At 33.0% G+C, this 14,783-nt stretch overlaps 1 long non-coding RNA gene and 2 pseudogenes across 1 annotated transcript; 1 reads left to right on the top strand and 2 right to left on the bottom strand.

Annotated features, from left to right (window-relative positions):
- Positions 1–521: 521 nt before the first annotated feature.
- On the bottom strand, positions 522–5,398 carry LOC146954592 (uncharacterized). Its single transcript, XR_015014107.1, has 4 exons — positions 4,344–5,398; positions 3,138–3,272; positions 1,841–2,872; positions 522–1,324 (listed from the first exon to the last, which is right to left on the bottom strand). It is a non-coding gene; the product is annotated as an uncharacterized LOC146954592 (long non-coding RNA).
- Positions 5,399–7,313: 1,915 nt separating this feature from the next.
- On the bottom strand, positions 7,314–8,799 carry LOC146954591 (serine/threonine protein phosphatase 2A 55 kDa regulatory subunit B beta isoform-like; annotated as a pseudogene).
- Positions 8,800–13,825: 5,026 nt separating this feature from the next.
- LOC146954590 (secreted RxLR effector protein 161 pseudogene) lies at positions 13,826–14,530 on the top strand (annotated as a pseudogene).
- Positions 14,531–14,783: the final 253 nt, after the last annotated feature.

Raw genomic sequence — 14,783 nt, 5'->3', positions numbered from 1 at the left:
TTAGTATCACGTGGCATTGTGAAGTCTAAGATATCATCTGACATCTGAGTAATAAAAAAATCAATATACTAGTTAGAATTAAAATAAAACCAAAAATATTCAGAAGCAGAAAAAAAACATCAATTATCATTATAACTTTCATCTCGTATACCAATTTATATACACCATCAAGGAATAATTTTTTTGTTACATCTCTTCAAGAAGGAGCATTTTAAAGAACCTAGTTCTCAAACAAGTAATGTCCACTAATCTACCTCCGTAGAAGATCCATAGATAATAAACTAAATAACAATCAAAATCAGATTACCTATAAACCATATATAGTGTAAAGATTATTGTACAATACCAAATCCTATTGAAATACCATCTTCTAACCATGAATGCAGGTTTATTTATTTACAAACCAATAACTGCCAATTCCAACATATACACTAGCAAAATAATATTCAATAATGAAAACCATGATATATAATCAACCACTAATGTTGTTAATGTAGCTAACTAGAAAACTTTTGCCACTTCATGGAATCTACATACCACTTGATTCCACATACCACTTATCATATAATTGCTTATAGCACAATGAATTCTTAATGCATGAACTAGGAAATAATCACCAATTACTAGAGAAGTCATTGAGTCACAAATAATAACTTCTAACTGTAAGCTATGTATATAACCACAATCATAAGGGAATAAAATATTGTTAACAAAACAGATAATCAATTAATCCATCAATCAATTCACGTCTCACTTTATCTTATCAATATTCCAAAAGCTACTAATAAACTGTAATCTGCACCTCTCCACTATATCCTTTAACATATAATCCATCCATCCACACACATTTGAAATTATAAAAATAAGCTAAAAAAATCTTATGAAAATTGTTATGGCTGTTTTAATAACTTCTTACAAAACTTAAGTGGGTAGATAAACTCTAATATGCAAATCCAGTATAAGTAACAATTGACAAATTTTCTCAGCAACAGTAGCATTCAGAGACATGTATAATATATCATATTGATCGAAAATCAAAATCACAAACTAATTGACAAAGCCAAAATCAAGCATACCAAGAAACTAAATTCCCAAAACCCAAATTAAGCATACTCAAAAACTAATTTGTAAAAATCCAAAATCCCAAATTAAGCATGCCCATAAACTAAATCCAAATTACGCATACCCAGAAACTAAAATCCAAAAACCAAAATTAAAGCATAGTTAGAAACTAATTTGTACCTTAGTTTGTACCTTAGTGTTCTTCGGTTTCTTTGGAAAATGAGAAAAGGGTTTGCAAGGTTCTTCAATTTAAAGTTCAACTCTGAAAGATGAGATCAATTTAGGGAGTTAAGATCAATTTAGAGCTGAGATCGATTTAGGGTTCATCAATTTGAGAATCATTTTCATCAATTTAGAGTTGAGATCGATTTAAGGTTCATCAATTTGGGAATCATGTTCATCGATTTAGGGTTGTCGAGGTTTTTGCATTCGGTTCTCTGAACATGAGAGAGAAAAAGGAGGTGTTATGTTATGAAAATTGCAAGAGATGTGGTTAAAGGTTCGATTCGGTTTGGATAATTAGGTTATTAACGGTTCAGTTACAATTACAACATAATTGAGATATAGTAACACTTGAAAACAATTACTAAATCAAGAAAATGTTATTAATTAAATTTAGTAACATTTGAACAATTGTCAGGTAAATCCCATGTTACTAAAGAGTTTTAGTTACATTTTATAGTATTACCTGTAACATTCAAAAAGTGTCGCAAAATTGTATAGTTTAATAAATACTATTATGGATAATACTAATTGTCCCAAAATTGTATAGTATTACCTGTTTCATTACTTGGCCGCAATTTGAGAGTTAGACAAATTTTCTGAAGACACCGCCTTATTCGAGATAATACTATTCTGGATATTCTCCCTTACAAAAGAGGAAATGGGATAAATGAGTTTCCTGGTTGAACGATGGGGGATGAAGGTTGCCGGACGTGGACGCTTGGAGCGTGTACGTCTCATTGTGGTCTTTTCATGAGTGGGTGAACTATTGTTTTCAAGGAGCACAAAATCCTCCTTGTTGATTGATGATGATGGTTGTTGCTCCACTTTTTTCACTATGAGATTCTCATCACAAGAATCATCCACAATATTGGACAACCAATCCAATTGAAGAATGTCATTGCCATGTAATAATAACAAGATTGATCAAAGTCACACTTTTATTAAAACAAACAAAACTTAGGTTCTGATCTTCATGCTAACACCTCAAAGCAAAAGTAGTCTAAAAACTACTGTTGCTCTGATACAACAGCTAGCACGAGTCAAAACCTAGACAACAAGACAAAAACTGCAGAACACAACAACAATATTACCTCTTTGTCATTGCCATGTAATAATAAGAAGATTGATCAAAATCACACTTTTATTAAAACAGACAAAACCTAGGTTCTGATCTTTATACTAACACCTCAAAGCAAAAGTAGTCTAAAAACTAATGTTGCTCTTATACAACAGCTAGCACGAGTCAAAACCTAGACACCAAGACAAAAACTACAGAACACAACAACAATATTACCTCTTAATCACAAATTTCTGCATGAGTTTTTTTTTTTCCAGTGGTGTGTCTACTTGTAAATTTTGGTCTACATTTTTTTAGTCTTCTCACTACACAACCAATAGCGCTATGGTGTTATACTGTCGCAATAGAGACTAAACTATAGAGAGTGTGAGTTGTGAAATCTGCACTAAATGATACTCCCTATACCATTGCATAGCTTGTGCAGAGAGATTTGTCAACGAACAGTTTAGCTGCAACATGAGCATATATAATAAGCACACATCCCTGATATGTCAAAGAACAGTTCAGCTACAAAAGGAGCATACATAATAAGCACATATCACTAATCAACAACAAAATGAATACAAATAGGCCAATAGCATTAAAAAAACAGAGGATTTCAGATAAAATAAAAATTTATCTTGACAAAAATAAAGGAAAGTGCACATAGTTATAAATACATGACATTAAGTTCAATGTGCAAAATACTTTAGTTATGAGTAGTAAGTACCAAAGTTGCAAGCATGAAACTATAATTCATGCTAAATGAAATAATCAACAAATGCAAGCTTACCAGAAAAGAGGAAAACAATCATTCTGCCATAAAATTATTCTTGTTAATCACCAGCTTCTCTACCCAAATTCATAGTCTCTTCTACAACAGAAATACTAACTTCAACCATGACTGAATCCATGTCTCCAATATTCCCTAGCAGTAAGAGTTAAATTATTATGTAAGTCCTAAGAATATACCTTAAAATATGGCCAATCAATGGTGTTAGCAAAGCAGGAAACTACATCAAGACTATATTAAATTTAAGAAAAATGATCATAACAGAAAATGTAAAATTTGCAGGCAAGGATGGTTGGTTGGCTTTGACTCTGTGCGTTCAATTTTAAATTTTTCCATACCAAAATGCAGCACTAAAGAACTAGAGAATCTAAAACCAGATTATGTAATATAATCTAAGCAAACAGAAAGGATACCTTTAATTCCGCTTTTGCCCTTTTTCGGGCAGCTAATAGCTCTTAAAGTATTTCATAAAGTATGCTCTAAATTTATTCTCATTACATCAATGCTCAGCTCAACTTCATATAGACATTATGTAAAAAGTGAAACAATAAGTTTAACAATAAGCATACATTATGTAAATTTGTTTAACAAAATGTTTACCTTAAAGAGAAAAAGATATAAAAGTGGCAGAATACATGTGAAAGATGGAAAATAAATGTAACAATCAGGTGCAACAAGAGAATACAAAGAAAAACAACGAGGAAATGGGAATTACCAGGGTCTGTAAGCTTTACTGCACATGTTAGGGAAAGTTCTTAGGGTGTCATGGTAAGAGTCCAAATCACTTCCCAAAATACCAATGTACACCATCCAACCCTAAGTTTAAGTTTCTAACAATTTAGTTAAGATCAAATCTAAAATTTGCACATATTTGCATTCCAAACAAACAATTCCATTCATTTTGCGGATTTCTGACAACTTTAACGAGCATAGGTGCAGGACAATCACATTACTAAAATTAGAAAAATAAATTTTTGTTGAAGCATTTAATCAAATAGAAAACAAGCATCGTGCCATAAAGTCTAGTTGAAGCATTATATCAAACAAAAAACAAGCATTGTGCCATAAAATTTGGTTGAAGGATTTTATCAAACACAAAACAAGCATTCTATTGTGAAGCACAACAAAAAGCAAAATCAAAATCAAAACAATAACCAACACAACAAAAAAATCACTTCATTTCAACCATTTTTTCAATGATATTACCTTTGGCTGAAATGTTGGACTGAGATGCGAAACCGGTGAGATAAACTGTGGCAAACAGCGATCTAGAACAAACTGAATCAAGTTTGGGCCATTGGAGGAAGGAGGTGGCGCCGATGAAGGTTTACATGTGGATGAGGAAGAAGATGGTGGTGCAGTTCGTGAATTTGTGAAATAGTTCAATTAATTTCGATACGGTTCGGCGGTTCAATTCGGTTTTTGGTTATTTTTTCCCACCCCTAGTTACTATATATTCATAAGACCTTGTAAAATCATTTAAACTCAGGTGAGTTGATGATGGCCAAAACTGGAGCAAGATAAACAAAAGAAGGTTCTTGTATCAAGGGTAGCCTGAAGCTGAAAAAAGCATGCAAGAGCGTAGTGATGCCAGAAAAGAAGAGCACAATTGATACCATTGAAGAAGTATCAATTAGGATAATTTGCAATAGTTGATTAGGGTAATTTGGTAAAATTGTTATGACATTTGACAACTTTATTGCATTTTTTAATCTGTGTGTAATTGGCTAAAGCGACACTCATTTTGAAACGGAGGGAGTAATGGTTTGAATTTTTTTTTTTTTTATTAATGGTGATTAATTCTTTATCTTCATGAATTTGAGAGAAAGGAAGAACTCCGATTTGAGAGAAAGATGACAAGATCCGAGAGAGAAGCAAAGAGATTCGAGATAGAGAAGCTAAAACCTGAGAACGCAAACACATTCATTTGAAAGAGTGATGCAAAGAAATATAAAATGGAACTATTTTCTTCTTAAAAGAAGAAGCTAGAGTTTTGTAGTATATAATACATGACAAACCTGCTTATGTCTACTGATCAATACTGGCGGCATCAAAACAAGGTCTATAACTAATAAATAAATAAAATAACGAAAGGGTGCGTATGGATTCATAGGCATTTTGTTGTGTCTCCGATCTTGGGGTGTATACGTATGCATGAAAAATCTAGAGAAAAAACGAGAGAGAAGAGCAACCAACGATGAACTACTATTTTAGAGAAAGATGAAGAGATAACGAAGAGATCCGAGATAGTGACAACGAAATTTGAGAAGGGACACACATTCATTTGAAAGAGTTTTGTAGTATATAATACATGACAATATTCTCTTAAAAAATGAGTTACCCATTCTTTTTTATTAAAAAATATTCTCTTAATGTTCTTGCACGCCAATCTGTTTTGTACTTCAAGTATGTGGTAAGAAAATGCCTCTTACGGTTTAAGGAAAATTATATCAGACAACAGTCATACCGAAGATGTTGTATGGTACTAAGTATTGGACGGTTAAGAACCAACACGAGAATCAAGTAAACGTAACGGAGATGAGGATGTTGTGTTGTATGAGTGGTAAGATTAGAAATGATATGATTAGGAATGACACGATTAGAGAGAGTTGGGGTAGCACTTGTAGTAAAAAGGATGGTAGAAAATAGTCTTAGGTAGTTTGGGCATGTAGTGAGAAGACCGTAGATGTTGTAGTACGCAGAGTAAATCAGATGGAGAAGAGTTAGATCAGAAGAGGTAGATGAAGACTAAGAAAAACTATAAGAGGAACTTTTAGGAAAGATTAATAGGTCAATGAGTTTGATGCAAATATGATTTATGATCAAACATTATGGTGTAATTTGGTTCATGTAGACGACCCCACTTAGTGGGATAATGCTTTGATGTTGTTGTATTTGAGACAAATACTTATCTTGTATTTTCAAGTTGTTCTAATTTATTCTTCTTAATGACAAAAAACTATTTTATTTTACTCAAAGGCCAAAATTGAGTTTCGTAAATATTATGAGACTTAAATGAGTCTTGATTCGATAAAACTTTTATTAAGATGAAAAAACATGTTTTATTATAAAATAATAATATGCAATATGTACTCGTGAGCTTAACTCAGTTGGTAAGGACAATACATAATATATGCAAGGTCTAAGGTTCAAACCCCGACCACCACAAAAAAAAAAAAAAATATATGCAATATGATTTTACTCCTTTTTTCAACATTTTGTGATTTCAAATGTACCTGCAAATGTTGAAAGGAAAGAGATTGGTAGAAACCTAAAACTCATCTACACCTTGAAAGAGACAGAGATGGAGAGACTGATGTGATAGAAAGAGAGGGCATAGAGAAAATAATGTGTTAAATGAATGTATGAAATTTAAAGGTGTTCAAATATAAGAGTTAATGGTGACAAACTAAAGGAAACTCAACCCCCAAAAGTTAGACTCAATGGGTGAAAATTGGTTAAGCATTTTAAATAACACCTTGAGTAATGCACAATATTAACGTATGAAAGCCATGAACGTATGCTAAATTTTTTGAAGCTTTGATCAAGCAGCGAGTTGGTTAAGACCACAAGGTGTTAAATGTCTTCAAAATCTTGACATAGCCCTACACAAAGAAAAATTAAACTCGGTTAAAGCATTGAAAGTACTTGCCTCCCAATCTATATAAATTAGTGATTGACTATTAATTCACCTTTAATCTCTTTGTTTTATTAATAATAAATAAACAAAAGGAGGCATCAGAAATATACTAATAGTTGGCATCAGAAATAAAAAAGAAGGTAAAATAATACTAACATGTTATCATTTGATTTGCTTATGAATCCATCGAATACTATGCAATTTGAGAGTCTAAGTAACACTAATATTTCTGAGAGTCTGAAGTAACACTAATAAAAGAAGGCAAATCCTAACAAGAATCACTCTTTTCACTCCTCAATCCTCATGAAGCCTCCACAAGAAGAATTCACCTTATAACCTCTTAATACAATTTTGTTTATTAAACTCATAAATCATAAGCACCGTTATAATTTTGAATTGTGAATGCACTGATCGAAACTTAGTTGAATATGAATTCACAAAATATGCTTAAATCATAGACAAAAATAAGACTTTTAAAACATGTCAGATAGAAAAAATTACGCACTAGAGATTTTAACTGCTCCATCTAAGAGATATCAGAATGCATGTATGTCATCTTCAATCATCTCTCTCTTTTGCATTGTACATGTACAAACTATTTGCAGCAGCACAGGCAATTGAATTTTCTGATGGATGCCATGCTAAGTGCAATAACTTTTTCGTGAAATCTAACGAATTCTCGTTTTCTCCTCCTGTTTATGAAAATTGAATTTATGAAATTTTATATAGTAAGAAACAAATATGATTAGATTTTGCTTAAATTAGACAACAGAAAATGAAAGAAAACTGACCTCGTCCAACAACTCGTGTTAGTGATCTAGACAGCCTTGATGGGATCGGAACTTGTGGTCCCGTTGAAATTTTACCGGCTTCTAAAGTTGTAGCTTCGGTACTTCCAGGAGCACAGCCAAATACTCGGCATAAATTGTTGTAAGAACCAGTTGCTACCCGCAATCCATCACCACTCAGACAACACTCAAACTTATCAAGTATCGATTCGTTTTCATATAAATATTCCTTAAGCTTAGGTTTTAGATACTTATGAACCTGAAAAGTTGCAACGGGACTTGAATCCATATTAATGTCCCACAACTTTAAAGTCATGTAATCGCGGCTCAATATGTATCTCCCATCCTTCGCAAATTTTATGTCAGATATAGAAGCAGTTATTTCTTTGAATAATGATCCGGATCTTGGCGCCTCAAATAGTTTGGCATGCGAATCACATAATGCTGATTGCCGCAAGTCAATTAGACGGATTGAACCCTTTGAACTGCTATATGCCAACGTGTTACAATGTGTAGGGTGGAATTCTGCTGATGTTATAACCTCTGTCAGATCATCATCAATATTGGCAGGCTTTACATCAACAATATTGAAACTTGGTTTACTTATTTCCAGGTTCCAAAGATTTATTCGTAAAGCATCAGCGGATATGAATGTTTCGCCATCGCTGTTATTTGAAATAGAATTGATATGATAATCGTGTGCACGGGCATAAACTCTACGGCATCGAGCCACCAAGCTGGTTTCATGGCTACTTATTACCACGGGTAATCTTAGTGATGGTATGCCTCCGATTGATTTGTAATGGTCAACATTCATCTCAGCAATTTTCTTGACCTTCTTTTCTTGAACCTTCCAAAATTTGATGGTTTTATCGTTTGTAGAAAGAAGGAAAAGGGCACCATTAGTTGTTTGGCACCATTTGATTTTGTTGATTTTCTCTTCTATCTTCAAACTCTCAAGGTAGTCATACTCGGGAACGTGACTCTGAAACTCAGTTTTGTAATGAAATTCGCCATGATCTTTTGTGTTTGTCCTCTCAAAGATTACCACTCGACCACCACAATCGCCAGTAGCAAGATGATCACCAGACTTGTCAAATTCAATAGCAGAAATTATGTCCACTTTCTGAACCTCCTCACTAGTCGTACGTTCACTGAGCACCTGAGAGAATTTCCATTCCAACGGAGACGGTGGACCCACTGGAGCTACCGCGACCTCATCAACACCGTTCATTTTTACTGCATCAAAGACAAGATCATAAGTTCATAAAAGTCGTCTACAAAAAATACATAAATGTGATCAGTAATTAGGGCTATCCTCTTGTAATATTCGAAAGATTACCAAAAAAAAAAAAAAAGGACAACATAGTTTTTTTGAATCAGCAAAATTTTATTAAAGCAAGCCGTGCACAAGACACACAAAGGCTAGCAGCAACCACAGTTACACCAAATAAACGTCGCAAAAATGCGAAAGCCAGGGAAGGCATATATTTTTCAGACCTAAAATGTTGCTATTTTTTATTTTTTCCTAAATATAGGGCTGAAGAGAGTTAATTTTTAATTGCTAATACAGGCTAATTAGGTTTAATCCCATATAACCTTTATCCCTAACCTAGTGTGCCAAGATTGATGGCTATTGTGATATTTTTTTTTTGAACAGCTAAACTTTATTAAAGGAGCAACCAACCGCTTGAGAAAACCCCAACGCATGGCGAGGCCAACACAAAGAAACAAACCCCCAAACCATAGCAAAATTCCCAACAGCAAAATACAAAAAACCAGTGCAGCACAGATGCCACAAACCAGAACACACTGCTATGCAATATATTTTGTATTTCCGGTGTGCCGGAGTATCGAATCTAGGTCATCAAAGTTGAAGAGTGAATTTTCATCCATAAAATTTCAAGGTAACGGCAAAGTTATTATGCTATATCAATATTGGTGGCAAGAAAACAAGGGCTAAAAAAAATAAGAACATGGTGTATGAAAAACAACAACAACTATATGTGAAAAATCAACGACTTGGAGAAAGAATTGTCAAAAAGAAGAAAACAAAGCGACTAAGAGCAAGAAGCGCATACCTAATTTACAGGCTTTTTAGATCAATAAATTTTCCTTCAAAAAAAAAATAGATCAATATATTTATAACCATATATGTAACCAAAAAAAAAATATATAAAAGAAAAAGACTCTTTTGGGCTGAATTTTTTTACTAATGACCCTTAATTTAATTTATTTTATTTGAGTTAGGATCACGGATGTAAATTTAAAGATTTACAATGAATCTTCACCGTTTGATGTAATCGATCTACTGGTTTACAATTTTCTATATTTCAAATCCCTGATATTTGCCACAAATCATGGGTGGATTTTTTATTTTTTTTTAAAGAATAGTGCATGAAAACTTAAAAACAAATCCCTGATATTTGCCACAAATCATGGGTGGATTTTTTATTTTTTTTTAAAGAATAGTGCATGAAAACTTAAAAACTCCATAAATCAATCAAAGATGCTCCACTTGAACACTCATAAACTCCATTGTTTCTTACTTCATGTCTTTCTAAGAACTCCATAAAATATGTGTGACCAAGCTGCTTTCGTCTATTATCCAATTGTGGCAAAAATTCATCAACGTAGTATTCAAGCACTAGGAAGGTTTATTCAATTGAATTCAATTAGGGTGTTTCCTTTTCAAAGGTATATATGGATCAAATATTATTGAAAAAAGTTTTTAATGTGAAATGATAACTTATTTTTAAGGCTCTATGTTGTGAAACTTTTAATTTGTTTTTTGGTCAAATGCATCTAAAGGTCCTTTAAGTTTTTCGTTTTTCTCAAAGTGGTCCTTTAAGTTTTAAAAGTCTCAAACAAGTCCTTTAAGTTTCAAAAGTCCCAAACAAGTCCTTTTAGTTTTTGAATCGTTTCAAACAAGTCCTTTTAGAGGATGATGGTGATGATTCAGATGATAGCAACAAAGAACATTATCCACCATTTGTCATGCCTAAAAAGATGACTAATTTTAAGTGGGTGTTAGGAGTCAGATTTGGTACCAAAGATGAGTTCAAGGAAGCAATTACCAACTATACTATCTACAATAGGACTTGTTTGAAACGATTCAAAAACTAAAAGGACTTGTATGGGACTTTTGAAACTTAAATGACCACTTTGGGAAAAACGAAAAACTTAGGGGGATGTATTGGATTAGGATTCTATGGGATTTTAAAAGACTTTTTAATTATGAAAAAGTCTTGTGGTATTCAATCAAGACTTTTTGCAACTTAAAAAAAGTCTTGTGGTATTCAATCAAGACTCTTTGTCATTTTAAAAAAGTCTTGAGGTATTCAATCAAGACTTTTCATCACTTAAAAAAAGTCTCATGGTATTTAAAATCATTCAAATTTCGAAGGATTGTTTAATAAATTGGATTTTGATGGATTTTGTAGTGTAATTTTAACAAGAAAAAGTCTTTCATGAAAAGATGAGATTTCTTGGGATTATTTTTCATTTAAAAGTTACTATCTCTTTCTTCTCCCTTCTCTCTCTCCCCTCCCCCCTCTCTCCTTTCTCTCTTCGTCTCTCTATCTCTCCATTCTCTCTCTCTCTCTCTCTCTCGCTCCTCTCTTCTCTCTCTCTCTCTCTCGCTCCTGTCTTCTCTCTCTCTCACCTCTCTTAGAAAAACTCAAACGATTTCTCTAATTTCAAACACAAAATGAGGGCTGACACAATATTTTTTTTTTTGAAAGATTTGTAAGGGCTGTCATAATTTTAAATATCTACAATTGAATTTTGTGGGAATAACATTTTTAACAAATAAAAAATGTGTATGGAGAATAATGTATTAAGAGTGTTTTTTAGTCCCTTAAAATCTTATAAAATCCATAAAATCCTTAAAATTTTAAAATCAATAGTAAAAGAATTTTTTATTGGTTTTATTTTTCTTTATTCAAACGCTAGATTTTATTTGTTCATTATTTTTATCATTCACGCTTGTAGGTTTGTTCTTTTTTCCCCTAAAATTCATTGAATCCTTTAAAATTTTAAAATCCCATAAAATCCTTTGAAATCCTTAAAAGTCAGTGTGATAAATCCATTAAAATCTTGAGTGTATAAAGTCTTTTACATAAAAAGTCTTTTAAAATTTCACAGAATCAATACAATCTCACACAGTCTTTTAAAATCTTAAAGACTTTTTTTTATTAAAATAGTCTTTTAAAATCCTAATCCAATACACCCCCCTGACCTTTAGATGCATTTGACCTTGTTTTTTTGGGTCATGTTTGACATGTGCCTTTAAGACAGATGTTAAAGATTTTATAAATGGGAAATATTTATTGAAAAACATTAATTTTCAACATTTTCATAAATAAATTAACACAATTTTCAAGACATAGTTTTCACTTAACTTTCACTAATGGAAACACCTTTTTTTTTCCCACTAATTTAAGGAAATAAGTTAAATCATCAAATCATTATCATTAATCCCTCAAAAAAAATCATTATCGTTAATTACATGTTACATTTTAAATTTTTTGTTTCCATAATTTGAACCATTGAATTGTTTAAATTGATTGGTTGAGATTTGGTGTGAGTTTTTTCACTTAATTTTTTTTTTTTGGTCAGTAGGTTTTTTCACTTACATGTCAAAGGATTCTAACTCTTTTTTTTTTTTTTTTGGTGAACAAAGAGGGCCAAAGCCCAAAAGAAAAGAACACACTACAAAGTCACGCTAACACTCCTAGGCATGCAAGCCCCGGAAAAGTCGTCAAAGAGAAGATTCTGGAGTTCGCTAGGAGGAACCTCAAGAATGCTCACATCATACGAACTCTGGTTAAGACTATAACTAGCTAGCCAATCAGCGCATCTGTTTCCTTCACGCCAGGTGTGCATAAAAATAACATGCCATTGTAACTTTGAGAGGTCTTGGATACGACGAACCAAAATAGGGGTATTCCCATTAAGCTTACAACTCCCTGTTACCATATCAATCAAAAACTTAGAATCACTTTCCACTATAAGATTAGTGTATCCTTGTCTTCTCGCCACTTGCATTCCTGTATACATTCCCCACATTTCAGCATGAAGGGCGTCACAAGCTCCAATCCTTTGCGTATACCCCTGAAGCCATTGCGTATACCAAAATAGGATTCTAACTCTTTTTGTATTCATTAAAAAAATCCCATTAAAATAGGAACTATTCCATTACAATAAAAAAATATGGAACACTATAAAAATAGTTTTTTTTAATCCTATTCAACAATTTTTTTTTATCAGCCAACAAAATTAATATATCTTTTTATACGCAATTAAACTCTCTAGGAAAGTGAATAGACAAAGTAAATTAAGATGGACCTTTTGTGTCGCGTTCCTCTCGGCCTCACTTTTTGATTGTATTTGGATGACATTAGTGACTATGTTTCTATTTCTCTGTCTCCTAACTCATCTTTCTCTCTCATCAAAATAATCCATTTTAATAATTTATTTATCATTTTCTCATCAAAATACACCAACCCACTAAAACTCGTAGTCACACAAGTATTTTCCTTGCCCAAAATTCTATTTATAATGATAAACTATTAAATTTAAATTTGTTAAGGATTTGAAGATAAGGATTAGATAATTTGTTAATTCTTTCTCAATGGAAGTGGCAATTGTTGAATGGAGAAAATGCAATGTGGAAAGAAGTGAAAGAGACAAGTTTAAGTATTCATCGCTTTGGTGGATGGATTTGTGTGCTCTTGGGGAGGGGGTGAGAAAAGATAAAGTTTGGTTCTTTGAACTCCCTAAGAAAAGTTTTGGTAATGGCGATTCAACTTTCTTTTTGCATGATATATGGTTAAAGCTGGAAGTCTCTTTCTCTAGTCTTGTTAGTGATATGGGGAGTTGGTTCAATGGCTCTTGGCATTGGGGTCGAGAGTGGAAAAGAGACTTACTGCCTCCGTTTCACAATACATGTCATTTTTGGAGAATAATTTTATTTCTTGTCACTTTCAAGTTTTAATGTAACATTAATTATTGGTTTGTCAATAATACCCTTACCTATTTATTGTAGAGAGAGAAATAATAGAATAAAATAATAAATGGTTAAGGGTATTATAGAAAAAACACAAATAATTTCATCAAAAATTACAAAATTTATTTGATTTCTTGGTATGTGTAATTTCCTCAAAAGCGACAAATATTGTGAAACGGAGGGAGTATTTTGTAGGGAGGAGCGATAATTTGGTAAAATATGGGCTTTTTTTTTTTTTTTGCCTAGTTCTATGATATGCAAGAAAAAATTGAATGAAGAATTTGAGATGAAGGATCTTGGTAATGCAAGGAGGATACTTGGTATGGATATCATGAGGGACCGAAACAAAGGTGAGCTATTCTTATCTCAGCAGGGGTACTTGAGGAAAGCAGTGGAGCGGTTCAGAATGAAAGATTCTAAGGTCGTTGGCACTCCTCTTGGTCATCACTCAAAGCAGTGTCCTCAATACGATGAAGAGAAAAGAAAGATGGAGGGTACTCCCTATGCAAGTGGGGTTGGAAGCATCATGTATGGTATGGTTTGTAGTAGACCGGACTTATCCTATGCAATAAGTGTGATAAGTCGGTTTATGGCAAATCCGGGTCAAGTGCACTGGAAAGCTTTGAAGTGGGTTCTAAGATATTTCAATGGGACTTTGAAAGGTGGTCTGAAGTATAGAAGGTCACAACCAGGAAGGGATGCTTTGGAGGGATATTTGGATGCGGACTATGCAGGTAATGTAGACACTAGAAAATCTTCGTCAGGATTTGTGTTTACAATGTTCGTTACAATAGTAACTTGGAAGGCAAATCAACAATCAGTTGTAGCTCTTTCAACAACTCAAGAAGAATACATTGCTCTTGTTGAAGGGGTCAAAGAATCCATATGGTTGAAAGGTATGATTGGAGAAATGGGGATTAGTCAAGGGTGTGTGAAGATATATTGTGATAGCTAGAGTGCCATTCATTTGGCAAATCATCAGGTATATCATGAAAGAACAAAACACATTGACATTAGTTTGCACTTTGTTAGAGACATGATTGAGACAAAGGAGATCATTATGGAGAAAGTGGCATCGGAAGAAAATCCAGCAGACATGTTCACCAAATCATTAGCAAGATCAAGGTTCATGCATTGCTTGGACTTGATTAACTTCATTGAAGAGTAGATGAAGGTTGGAGAGAGAAGCAAAGTGATTGATGGTTAAA

The sequence above is a fragment of the Medicago sativa genome, chromosome 1, assembly GCF_051527215.1.
Source record: "Medicago sativa cultivar Bolivia chromosome 1, Bolivia_mono, whole genome shotgun sequence".
Classification (NCBI taxonomy): domain Eukaryota; kingdom Viridiplantae; phylum Streptophyta; class Magnoliopsida; order Fabales; family Fabaceae; genus Medicago; species Medicago sativa.
Note: the sequence above shows the minus strand (reverse complement) of the source record. Positions and strands in the feature narration are given on the sequence as shown.